At 36.0% G+C, this 12605-nt stretch overlaps 1 protein-coding gene across 2 annotated transcripts in view; it reads right to left on the bottom strand.

The window, feature by feature from the left end:
- The window catches only part of elfn1a (extracellular leucine-rich repeat and fibronectin type III domain containing 1a), a 111206-nt gene extending 98837 nt beyond the window's left edge, over positions 1-12369 (bottom strand). Inside the window, exon 1 of one of the 2 annotated variants that reach the window (XM_079871787.1) lies at positions 11372-12369. The gene's annotated coding sequence lies outside the window, so the exon portion shown is untranslated. Of the gene's footprint in view, positions 1-11273 lie in introns of both variants that reach the window. The other variant, XM_079871788.1, reaches the window with a different exon arrangement.
- Between the last annotated feature and the right edge of the window lie 236 nt (positions 12370-12605).

The following is a 12605-nucleotide window of genomic DNA, read 5'->3' as shown; positions in this document are numbered from 1 at the left end:
TTTACAGATAGTTTAAAACATGCAAAGTTCATACAAATGTGCTCTTTGTGTTTATGGTGCATGGTTTCCCCGCACAGAAGAAGGAAATTCATACAGGTGTGGACCAACATGAAGGCGAGTAAATTATGACCAGGGGTCTCATTTATAAAACTGTGCGTAGGAACCTTACTAAAAGTGGACGTGCGCCCGAAAGCCAAAAATGGCGTACGCAAAAAAATATTCAGATTTATAAAACCGTTCGTACGCCAGAACCTGCGCAGAATTCACTTTATAAATCCCAGTCAGCGGAAGATTGTGCGTACATGCGTCTCCTCCCCGAAATAACCATATATGGAGCTTACAACGCCTAGTTTTACTATGCAGATCCTAATCTGCATATCATTTGCATATGATTATTCATCCACGTGATAACGTTTAACGGTACAAGACACATTACATTAATAAAAATCAAGTAGTTGCCTATCCTTGCCTTGTTTTTGAATACATAAATCAAATAGTGTAAAATACATTTCAGAGAAAGTTTTTCTCAATCTTTTCCACTGGCTGAATTTTATTTTTAATTGATTTATATTTTTAATGTAAACAGATAGGCCTTGGGCATTATTTGCACAAAACTATTTTCTCAGACAATCTTGTATTATCATGATAAGAAATTATCTCTGTGGTTAAAACATTAAAACACAGCATGCCACAGGAAAAGTGTTCAAAAACATCGCATCCACAACAAATATTTCTATTGACTGAATTTGAATATAAAAATGTTGTAACTTCTCAGTAATGATTTCATGTTTAAGTGCTTAACTCCATTAATTTGAATGGCATATTTAATCTAAATGTTTATATCAGAAGTAAAACATAGTTTAAATCATTATTTTATTTATTTAAACTGTTATTTGCGTCAGTTTCACTAAACGGCTCAACACGCTCGCTGGCGCGGACATTTAAGAAGGGATGGATATTTGCTTCAAGTGACAGGCTTGGTGAGTGAAATTATATTTGTATTATCTTTCTGTATATGTTTAATTTCTTTAGATTTTCTGTCTAAAAGTGACCAAAAATACACTTAACTCCAGCTCACCATCGGTGTCGCCAATTCCCTTTGTCTCCAGAATGTGCGTACGCACGGCTCAAAGTTTGCTTAAAGGTGCGCACATTCTCCCGTCAAGTTTGTTTTTTATAGATCACAACCTTTGCATGGGAACTGGCGTACGTACGTTTCCAGACCCGTTTTGTGCGTACGCACGCTTTATAAATGAGACCCCAGATTTTCATTTTTGAGTGAACTATCCATTCAGTTGAAACCAGCAATTATTATTATTTATTTTTTTAAAGAAGTATTTTTCCAAAAATTTTACGTTTATAAAAGTTAATTCCTAAATATCGTTACGCTTAAGGAATAACACCCCATGACAATTTTACAAACGGAATTAAACAACAAAAATAATCTAAATAATCAGTTTCTTTCATTCAGAAACTGGTAAAATGCTCATCCATGAAGAGGCATATTTAATTAATTCTACATATATTAACTGTATTTTTTATTTATTTGTAGGCTCATTTATTTGCATAAATACGTCATAGAAACACGTTCTTCCAACTGACCAACATAACACATTTATGCCACCAGCTTTGTATTTGAAGTTCAAGTTTTGTGTAAATGTCTTGGTGGCCTCTGACAAAAGAAAACAAGAAGACGTCTCAAAAGGATGGAAAATATTTGATATCCGCTGTTTGTATAGAGTGCACAGTTCACGCTACCGGCGTGCTTGAATACGGACCGATGACCTGCCCGACTCTTTCTTTTGTGATGCTGTCAGAGGAAAATATCCTCTCGTATACTTCTCCCCATGAACAAGATAAGTCTGTCAGAAATAAAAAAGGAATGCGCTCTGTCCGTACGTGATACGGCTCTACACACGGATAAATTGCCCTGCAGATTCAATTGGGGGGCAGGATTGAACTGAGGGAAACCTGAAGAGTGGACTGTTTGCATTGTCATGTGGGCATGAAGTAGCCTATTATTTACTGTGATGAACAAGCCACACAGTCAGATTATAAATGAGCTTTTCCCCAGGAGAGGGTAAACAGTGACACACTTGACACAAAGACAGACATGGTGTTTGCTTTCGCAGCTTTTTCCTCCTCTACAGCCATATGTACAGCACCACACGATGAATGATATTACCTTTGCTTCCCATTTGATTTCCTGAGAGACATCCCATTTTACACAATATCCCAATCTGTTTGAATTGTCTTTGGTGAGCAGACGAAGACATTAATCAGATCTGCAAGTATGAGACAGTTTTGGGTTTTTTTTGTTTTGTTTTTTTCTTCCAGAGGCCAAAAGCATTTTCTAGCAGATGGTAGTTTGGCTGTTTCCATGCACCTGTTTCTCAATTTATTTCTACTTTCTTTCTCAACACATTTCTAATATCTCATCCTATTCTGTCCCACTAGGCAATGAGTCAAATCTTGAAACGTGATAAACGAACCGGTGCAATTTTTTCATTTTAAAATGGAGTGCAAAGTGACAGACCATGTTTCCAGCCGTCTTGATTCCAGAAGTATTCGAGATTTAAAAATATTGCTTAATACATAGTTCTAGTCAGGAAATAAACAATGCAGCTCTGAAATAAGTCATGACATTTTAAACTTGGTTTCACTTTATTTTGATGGTCCCTTTAACACATTTTTTTTACTATAAGTAACATTGCACCTACATGTCTACTAACTCTCATTAGAGTGCAAGTAGAGTATCAGTAGACTGGTAGGGTTTGAATAAGTTGAACTAGTTGCAGAGTTACTTATAGTCAATATAGTCCAGTCTATTGGAGGACCATCACAAAAAAGAGTTAGCAGATATTAAGCTGACAGACTAATACTCTAATAAAAGTAAGTTGACATGTAGTTGCAAAGTTACGTATAGCCAACAGAATGTTCAAAAGGGACCATCAAAATAAAGTGTAAAGTATTTGAAAAAGATACAAAGTCCAAGTACTTAATGTTTTTTACAGGAGAATGAAATACACAGATAACAAAGTAGTCTGATTAACATATATACAATCAAATGACTCTAAAATATTAAACTACACTGAAAAAAATGGCATACAGTTTTCACTCAGAAATTGCTAGTAAATATCTTAACTAATTACAAACAAACAGCAAGTGGCACATTCAATTTAAACATGAAATTTTGAAGTAGAAACATATGCAAATTATGTTTTTATAGGTTTTACATATGCAAAAATATTTTTGAAGTAAATAAATAGAGTGTACTGACATACAGTAATTGATTATTAGTGTTTTTATATTCAGTTCTGTTATGTCCCCTGTTTGTTTGGACTTTTAAGTTGTAAATGTATTTCTAGTTTCCTGTTTCCTATGTCTAGTTTTGCAGTCCTTTTGGTTCCCCTTGATTGTATCCACAGGTGTGTGTCATTACCCTGTTATCTTGTTAATTTGTCTGTACTGTATCTATAGCCCTTGTGTTTCCCATGTTGTTTGTCAGGTCTTGCTATAGCTGTCATGTTAGTGCACTCAGTTTTGTTTACTCGCGGTTTTGTTTTGCAGCTTTTGAATTGTTTTATTCGATGGTTAATTTAATAAACCCACTACATTTGGATCCAACCTGCATTTGGATAGTCTCTGATTTCGCCACATGACAAATACAACACATATATAAATATATGAGTTGTTTAAGAATGTAAGAAGACAGACTTGATTTCGCCTACACTTTTTTTTTTATTATAAATGATGCTGATATGTAATTAATAATAATAGTAATAATTTCTATGAAAACTATCAAAACCATCAAAACTATCATTATTGCCATAATTTTATTGCAGTTTACAAACACACACATTCAGTGTTTTAACTATGCATTTTACAACTAAATTCACAGTTCATGTCACCGAACTAAAAACACAGCATTCACAGTGAGCCAGCGTGTCGTTCATTTACAAAAAGATTTGATAGAAAGTAGAACTAGAAAGTATTGATCATGACAAGAGTATGAAAGCCCTTGTATATCTCAGTGAGGGACCAGCTGAGGACACTATGCTTTTCCATCCAGCCAAAAGCATTATTAAGAACTGCACATGGAATTTACAAGAGCACACTACTGGACTCAGGCTTTATATTGAGAGTCTACCCTGAAATACTCTTATGCGGTGTATTTGGACTGCCGCACAAGTATTATATTGGCTTTGGCTTTGGAGTCATTGCACAGGCCTTGAGTTTCCATGTGAACTAATTAGAGTGATTGCTATATGGACATTTCTTTCAATAGGAAGCAATTTTACAGTGAGTGTGTGAAGTATATGCAAGCGTCAGCTCTTGCTTGACATGCAGAGTGATCAAGAATATTGATCCTGTTAAATACAATGACACTGTGATGGAACCCTGACTAAAGTTTATTCGTCATTCTAAAAGGATTTTAGAAACATTTCTTATTATTATCAATGTTGAAAACAAAGTTTTTGCTGTTAATATTTTTTAAGGAAAATATGATTCATTCATACCATTCAAAAGATTTGGGTAAGTACGATTTTATTTTGTATTATTAATACTTTTATTCAGCAAAGAGGGAATAAGTTGATGCTGTTACAAAGTAAAATAAAAGCTATTATTAAAAAGCTACAATTAAGCAGCAAAAAATTCAGCTTTGCCATTTCAGGAATAAATTTCATTTTAACATCCTGTAAATTAAAATAGGAAACAGTTCTTTTAAATTGTAATAATATTTCAAATACTATGGTTTTATTTGATTAAACAATCTTTATGTATTGTTTAAGCGTTTGTAGCATATATACACACACTATACTATATTGTAGTATATATACACACAATTTTATATTAAAAAAGGAAGCTTTTCTCAAATAGCTTCACTTTTATTATGTTTATTATGTATATTATGTAGTAGACTGTTAAGTTAGGGTTCATGTTAGTAATAAGTTGACATGTAGCTGCAAAGTTACTCATAGTCAGTAGAATGTCTGTTGTGGAGCATCAAAATAAAGAGTTAGCAGATATTAAGCTGACAGTCTACTAATACTCTAATGACTGGTAGTTCACATGAAGGCTTATAACCTTTTTAATGGCTGAAGTCTGATTACACTGTATTCTGCACAAACTGTGCTAAAATAATAAGTGAGCAGCATGTATGTAAAAGTTGTATTTTTGAGAAAATGACCTGGTTTAGTAAAGAAAAAAACATGTCCCCAAAAGCACAACTTTTGCTTTGCATCACATGAATCACACATTTTATCGATACACCAATGGTTTATGATTTCACTGATCTTATAACGCCTAAAAGCATGGCAATCTGACTGATATCTGCACTGTGTGCATATTCATCAGCCAAGCACACATGAGAAAATGACAGCAAGAGAGAGAGAACTCTTTGAGGAGAGTGGCTGGCTGCTCAAAAACTCAATCAATAAAAGAACCTCTGAAGTGAGCATTGACAAACCTGTTATGTATCACCAGCTTTAATGGATTTTGCAGGTATACAGCCATGCTAGTCTGTATCCAGACCTCTAATTACTTCGCAGGAGGGATGCCGACGACGAAGGGGGGGGGGGGGGGGGGGGGGTATTGGAAATGTTCAATATCCCTTATGCTCCTGGACATGATGCCTGATCACTAAAGGATTTGTCCATAATAAGAGTGCCGACAGCAAACTGCACAGTTATTTCTAGCAATGGACATTAATGAAAAGAGATACTTCAAACTGGTCTCAGTGTATGGGTCAATGATATATAAGTGCTAAAGATGGAAAACATTTCAAGTAGCAATAGTGTATTTCCTTACATTTTGAATACATGCGACTGGACACATCTCAATCACCATTTGCAATAAATAAATAAATTGTCTCTATGATAATATAATTTCCTATTTATTTTTTATTTTTGCTGTATGTATAGGTTGCACCACATGACATTTCTATTTCAAATAAATAATTTCATACCACAACATTTAAAAAAGTTTCCTTTTTTTAAGAATGTCATTCTGTTAATGAGGCTTTTAAATTATGATATCAGGATAGTTGTATCACCCTGACATTTAAAAATGTATGGCAACAAATATATTATTTTGTTTATATATATATGTTTACAGGTAGCCTACTTCTGATATCAGAATGAGTTTTATTTGACAAGTATGCGCATGCACACAAGGAATTTGTTGTGGTTTTTACAGGAGCTCTTGGTACATACATACATACATACATACTGTATATGACATGAGAACAGGCATTTAAATGAGACTAAGGAAAAAAACATAAATAAAATAAACAATAATAATAATAATAATGTGGTATACATCTGAAACAGAAGACTTATGTACAGATTTGTGCATTATGTACTGTATGTACAGCTCTTTAAATAAAATTTGTATACTGTATGTATTTACACAATCTCTAATTATTGCTTCTCTCTCTAGTATATATATATATATATATATATGTGTGTGTGTGTGTGTGTGTGTGTGTGTGTGTGTGTGTGTGTGTCATTTTGTATTAAAATATACATATTTTAATAATCACAGAACAATTGTTTTCAAGTCATTGCATGTATGAATTGCATTTTGTATTTTTGAATCAATTAATAGATTTGACAAAAAATAAGCCCCATTGACCCATGCCATAGCCACATCGATTTAGTTATATTAAATACTGTTTGGACTTAATTGCATCCAGTTTATGCTGTAAGCAAGATTCCAGATCTATTGCAAAACAAATTTGCATGTACTGTCCAGAACTGTAGCCTTCACTAACTACACATAGGTTCTTTAAAGAGACCATCTGTTTCACCAACAGTTCCAAAACACTGGTCCCACTTAGTCAATGTTATCTCATCCTAATAGCTTTGAGAGCATCATTTGTATTTATGACAGCTGCGACTGACAGTGACATCTTCAGTGTTAGAGTTGCAATCTCCAAAGCAAACTTTGCCATGGTGCTTGCAGGGTTGGAATGGCCCATACCGCTCGGTAATCGCTAGCCATGCGGTTAATGACTCATACAAGCTGCTGATTCAAGGTGAAGCTGTTAATGCCATTTGTGTGCTTTCCAAGAGATACAATCGCAACAACTGTGCAATCTTTGCTTTGCTAAATTGAAATAAAACAGCACTCAAGGGCAAAGGATCTAAGGACATCAGCTTTGTAATTCAACCTTATCTGCAAGTTCCAGTCACTTATTTAACACATTGTAGAAGCCACCGGATGCTCACTGAAACCTCCATTTCCCCTTTCTGAACATTTGCTTCAAATTTTAATTACTTGTCAATTTCAAGCTGTCCCAAGGCTTAACACTGCCTGTCAGCTCCCAGTCAGTCCCTCCCAACACGGCAGTGCATTGCTGCCAAGAGGCATTGTGCTCGGGATAAGAAAAGTGAAGAAACAGACCTAGTCTTGAATCTCCATGTCACTGTAATGAAGGCCCTCAAGCATTCAGGTATAGTAAAACCTTTGTTTGCTACAAGACATATCCAGCTGCTAATGTGTGTTGAAGCGCAAGGGACATCGCCACAGGCTTACAACATCCCCATCAATTTAAAATCAAAAGGCTGCCGTCTCAATGTGTAAACAAGAAACATCTATCAAAAGTACATACTTCATATCACAACAAATCAAAGCCCAATATGCCACTTCAGTCCAACAGCCTCTCATGGGTGTTCAGGACCACGGACAGCCCCTCCTTCCCTATTCAACCTCCTCCGCCTCAGTTCTAGGATACTGGCGTATGAATAAAAATAGGGTCCTTCCAGTCTCATATAGTCATGTCACATTCCTGCATGATACCAAGAGGTTTATCCACTGTGTTTATAGATACTTTTGTATGTATAATCTCAGCTATGTATAAGTGCCTATACCTGTAGCTTTCCTAAAATACAGCTATAAGTAAAAATTGGTATCTTATGAATAAAGCATGCATGTCTAAAATTAATCAGATGCATGTTTTATGTATTAAGGTAATCTGGAATAATATATCTGCAGCCAATGAGATTGCTTGATCAACTTTTATATAAAGTTCGTTGTTAGATCTACTATGGGATTTATGTGTTTATTTATGCAGCAGCATCAATAATCAACATCAGCAGCATAAGAGATCTAGTATATATTACTATATATATATATAAAAATGTATGATACTGGTTTGTACAAAAATATTAAGCAGCACAACTGTTTTCAACATTGATAATAATGAATGTTTCTTGAGCCGCAAATCAGCATATTAGAATGATTTCAAAAGGGACTTTTTTCAAAAACATAAAATCTTTCTAACCCCAAACTTGAAAAAGTGAAAGAGTTCTGATTAAGAGTTATACTTGTTATATTCTAGTTATTAACATCTTAACAGCCAAAGCAAGGAAACTATTTCAGTAGTTATTTTATTAGCTTACTTACAATACTATTTGTACCGCAGCTATAATAGACACAGAAACAAACCAACATTATAATAATGAAGCTATAATTTCAAATATCTCATAGTTTTGATTGCTATAAATGTCTGCTTCTGCCTTACCTATGTAAATATTCTCTTTTATTCTCCTCTGTACTCTGGATCACGGCACTCATCTCTCAGAATGATCGGTTCAGAACTGTCTTTATCCATTATAAACACACTCAGTGGGACTGTAAAAGCCTTCTACCTCACATATCACCAACAATTGCACTTGTGTTTTATGACTCTATGTATTAAGTGAGCACATTGGGGTGGCTACATAATTTATCATTCGTTATGCCATATGTGAGTGTTGCAGGCATAAAGGATGCTTTTTATAAAGCCAGATAATATGATATTAATATGAGAGTGCTAATCCAACACCGCACATATAGACATACCGTTTTTTTCACCCCCATCTTGCCATCTTCCGCTCACTCTGTCTATCTGTCTGTCTATCCATCTCTCTCTTTCTTTCTCTGTATCCGCGGCACGATTGCTCTCTCCTCCACAAAGAGCCTGGCTCAGACACCTTGCATACAAAACAGCTGACTCAATCTTCAGGCTGCATAATCAAGATAAGAGAGAGAGAGAGAGAGAGAGAGAGAGAGAGAGAGAGAGAGAGAGAGAGAGAGAGAGAGAGAGAGAGAGAGAGAGAGAGAGAGAGAGAGAGAGAGAGAGAGAGAGAGAGACAGATGCACACATCTAACAAATTATGTTTTTTTTGTTTGTTTGTTTGTTTTTTAACAACGCAACTCTTTGTTGAACGTTAGGTTATGGTTAGGCGCAGCTCTTGTGTAATTCCTCCTGACGAATTATTTAGATTTGCCTTTTACCAATGAATTAAAGTGAGGGTGGAGATTCTCAGTGTGTCTGATATAGCCTAAAGAGTGTGATTCACCATCGGTCATCTATGTACAGGTTGGAGTGAATGATATTTCAGCAATGATACCAACATGCACAAAGATCCAAAATAATAATAATATTAATAATCATTCCGACACAGGGTTTTCAATCGGGTACCCTGAATGTACTCCAGAGGGTCTTTGGGTAAGATATTTGAAACATATAAACTTACATGTTCATGGCATTTAGAGCAGTATATATATTTTGTTACAAGAAATGCAGTATATATATTTTGTGGGTCTGGCTCAAAATCTGGATAAGGGGTCCCTGGGTCTATAAAGGTTGAAAAAGCCTGCTTCAGTTCAATAACATTGATTATTTTAGGCAACAACAATACTTTGCAGGGTAGGCAACCTGTTATAGTCAAAATAAAACAGCTCTGTAAGACCAAAATTATTTAGTTAATTTGCACTTAGCACTTGAAAAAGCTATTAAAATCCTAACATTTGGGTTTTGAGACCTCGGAGAGTCATTTATAATACTCAAATAAAAAGGTATAATACTATATTTATACTCAAAATACAAAATCTTTCATTCCAAATGTGCATGTTTGTCCTGCTAAATGCATTTGCGTCTTTTAAAGGGGAAAGGTGCTTTACTTACAAGCTGAGACACCGTTGCTCTGTTTGCTGATCGAGATCTTACAATACACTGCTCTGACAGTAACATGCCGGACTAAGCTCTTTTCTTATGAACTGTGTTACTCTGTGATTTCTGAGAGTGAGTTTCAAAGTCCATGTAACTGTACAGTTATGTCAGTCAAGGTGAATAAAACGCATATTCAATTGGATGCACATATTTCATAGTTTAAAGCATGCAACACTTACATTTCACAGATAACTAGGCATTTGCATTGATACTCCTCAGTATACAGTCATATAAAACAGATTGGGTTTGGTCATTTTTCATGTCTTTTCTTTTTAAACCCCTTTAGCACTTTTTTTTTAAACAGAGTATGTTTGTAAAGTGTTATTTTTCTTGATCTCGAAGTTTTATGAAATCACTGCATCTACTCCATATAATTCTTTGAATTCTGACTTACTCCAAAGTATGTCTGCGTCATATATTCAATCTCAACTCAATTATAATGTCTCTGAATAATTTATTAGACTACTAGCTTCAAATGATTTCTTAATTTAGCAATCTTAACGTGCAGTCCTCAGAGAGAAACTCATGCACGGCTTTTTCATTCAACAGTAACTCAGTAACTGGTAAACCAATTGTATTTCAGATATACAGTAAGCAGCACACTTTCATGGTTATAACCATTCTGGAAATAGATGAACACTACTAGACTGGGAAACTTTCGGAGCTCTGTTGGTGTAAACGGATACGATTAGCTATGATAAGCGTATTTGCCATGTACAAATCGCACATATATACACTCACGCGATTCAATAGAATCTAGCGACTGAGGGCTGAAAGGGGCAATCAGTTGTCATTTTTATTGGCTAAAGGCGAACTCTAGCGGCAAACTAAACCGGTCTGCTGTCCAAGGTCCTGAAACATTTGGCGACATTCTGGAGATGTTAGCGAAAGCACGAGATATTCAGTCCTGAAACATCTCTAAGTGAGACGCTTTAGAGTTCAACAACCTATCAACTAACATTAATATAGTGTTTCCTTGGTTAATGTAGCTTAGAATTCCATATATGACCTCATCGTGTATACATGTCAAATTATTCCATGCAGAATACTAAAGGACTCCAAAAGAAACCCGCTCACAACTCGCGTGCACATTTGAACGTCGATATACAATCACGCCTTAGTGCAGAACGAAGCGAATTCATGTTCATTTCGAGTCTGGTAAGGCGCGCTGTCAAACTCAACACATTCGACGATGCATTTATAAGTTAGACAAGTCACACCGAGGCATTTGTTGCAAATACGCGGGTGTACAAAAGCCACACGTATAACTTACATGTCACAGCCTACACTTGCAGTCCTTTCATTTCTCGTCCAACAAAACCAACGTTAGAAGCGACGTAGATGCGACATTCCAAAGCATTTCTCACTCACCTTTTTCGCAGAGCGAAGCGAGAGTCTCTCCGTAACCAAACCGGGGTCCCTATGTCACCATGTATCCCCTTGACATTTTCTAAGAGCCAGTAGATATCGGACGGGGGCAAAAAAAAAAAAAAAAAAAAAAGCAAAAAAAAAAAGCAAACAGCAAACAAAAAAAACACACACACACACACAAGGTTCCTCTTGGCCTCGGAATACAAAGAGCTGCAGCTCCTCACTGCGTCAAGCGCTATCCTCAAAGATCCACTAAAGAGCGAGTGATTAATTCAAGGCAGAGCCTTTATGTGTTCCGCACAGACAGAGACATGGCAGAGTTGTTTTGTCTGTCATAACGCGAGCGACAGCGCCTTACAACTATTTCCAGTCATTTATTAGTTGAGTTGAGTTGAGGAGCGGGACTAGAGCACTGCTCATCCACAAGTCCAGTTGGGGCAAAGTTAAATCTCATAATAAGATTGTAGGTTACTGCGAGGCTATAAATGGTGTGGGTTCGACACTGAACGGCTGTGTGCCACGTGAGAGAACTGATCTGAGATTTTAACACATCACTGTACGCAGAAAGCATTTAAAAATTGCGAGTTATTTTCGAATTTGTAATTCTATAAGCAACACGTGGAGCAAAATATAGAAGACTATGTAGAATAAACCTTTGGTAAACACTAAATTATTTAGGCTGCTGGTCGAGGCAGGAAAACTATTTACTATCTTGCAAAGTATAGCTACCACAATACCTGTTGTGCAGGAACACATTTAAAAATTAATAATACTCGAACCGGTTTATTTTTGTCATTCGGTTCAGCTGAAGATTTTGCATTAGTAGAGCACCGCACGCACTACTTTTTAACGGCGCTTTACCACTACTAAACCAGTGTTGTGCCTGAACGCGTTCATTGAACGATAGTTCATGAACTCGTTCATATTTTGGGTGAACGTGAACTGAACGTACTTACTGCCTGATGAGCGTTACTGTGAACTCGTTCATTCTGGTGTCTGTGAACGGCACGCTCTCTCAGTTTAACTTCGTTCAATAGAGTGCCAGATTTCTATAGAGCCTTCCAGTCGAAAGCCCAGCTAAAACACACCGTAAACCGGCCTTAATATGTAGCGGAAAAAACACCCAATCTGGCAACACCAGCCACCAGTGTCTACTGACTCTCTTGTTCGATCTCGTTCATTAAAACGAACAAATCTTTTTTCGAGTCATTTCGTTCATTTAAGGGGCTTTAAA

The sequence above is a fragment of the Squalius cephalus genome, assembly GCF_949319135.1.
Source record: "Squalius cephalus genome assembly, chromosome: 1".
Classification (NCBI taxonomy): Eukaryota; Metazoa; Chordata; class Actinopteri; order Cypriniformes; family Leuciscidae; genus Squalius; species Squalius cephalus.
This window is presented reverse-complemented; position numbering and strand designations above follow the sequence as displayed.